Here is a 1,488-nt window from a genome sequence, read left to right as displayed (position 1 = left end):
TTTTTGAGAAATGTCTATTCAGATCTTTTGCCCATTTTTAAATTGGGTTATTAGATTTTTTTCCTGTAGAGTTATTTGAGCTCTGTATATTTTCTGCCTTCTAATCCCTTGTTGATGGGTAGTTTGCAAATATTTTCCCCCATTCAGTGGGTTGTCTCTTCACTGTATTGATTGTTTCCTTCACTGCAGAAGCTTTTTAACTTGATGTGATCCCATTTGTCCATTTTTGCTTTGGTTACCTGTGCCTGTGACATATTATTCAAGAAATCATTGTCTACTCCAATGTCCTGAGTTTCCCCAATGTTTTCTTCTAGTAATTTCATAGTTCGGAGGTCTTAGATTTAAGTCTTTAATCCATTTGGATTTGATATTTGTATGTGGGAAGAGGAAGCGGTCTAGTCTCGCTGTTCTGCATGTGGACATTCAGTTTTCCCAGCACCATTTACTGAAGAGACTATCCTTTATTCAGTGTGTGTTCTTGGCAACCTTGTCAAAAATGAGTTCACTGTAGGTGTATGGATTTGTTTTTGGATTTTTCTCTATTCTGTTCTCCTGGTCTGTGTGTCTGTTTTTGTGCCAGTACTGTGATGTTTTGGTTACTGTAGCTCGATAGTATAATTTGAAGTCAGGTAATGTGATTTCTCCAGTTTTGCTCCTTTTGCTTTAGATAGCTTTGGCTGTTCTGGGTCTTTTGTGTTTTCATATAAATTTTAGGATTGTTTTTTCTATTTATGTGAAAATGCAATTGGCATTTTGAAAGGAGTTGCATTGAGTCTGTAGATTGCTTTGGGTAGTATGGACATTTTAACAATATTGATTTTTCTAATCCATGAACATGGAATATCTTTTCATTTTTTTGTGTCCTCTTCAATTTCTTGCATTGATGTTTTATGGTTTTTGTTGTAGAGATCTTTTAGTGCTTTGGTTATGTTAACTCCTAGGTATTTAATTTTATTTGTGGCCCTTACTTTTTTATTTATGGGATTACTTTTTAATTTTTTTTCAGATTGTTGACTGTTGGCATATAGAAACACTACTGATTTTTGTATGTTGATCTTGTATCATGCAGCTTTACTGAGTTTATCACTTCCGATAGTTTTTGATGGAGTCTTTAGTTTTTTCCTAATATACGAGCATACTGTCTGCAAACAAGGATAACTTGACTTCTTCCTTCTGATTTGGTTGCCCTTTATTTCTTTATCTTGTCTGATTGATCTAGTTAGGACTTTCAGTACTGTGTTGAATAACAGTGGTGAAAGTGGGCCAGTTCTTAAAGGCATTCAGTTTTTCCCATTTGGTATGATACTGGCTGTGTGTCTGTCATATATGGCTATTATTATATTGAGGTCTGTTCCTTTCATACCTAGTTTTTTAAGTGTGTTTACCATGAAGGGATGTTGAATTTTATCCAATGGTTTTCCAGGATCAGTTGAAATGATTGTATAGTTTTTGTCCTTCATTCTGTTGATATGATGTATCACATTGATT

Source organism: Cebus imitator, unplaced genomic scaffold (genome assembly GCF_001604975.1).
Source record: "Cebus imitator isolate Cc_AM_T3 unplaced genomic scaffold, Cebus_imitator-1.0 Scaffold121, whole genome shotgun sequence".
Lineage (NCBI taxonomy): Eukaryota > Metazoa > Chordata > Mammalia > Primates > Cebidae > Cebus > Cebus imitator.
The sequence above is the reverse complement of the archived record's forward strand: the minus strand, read 5'-3'. Positions refer to the sequence as shown.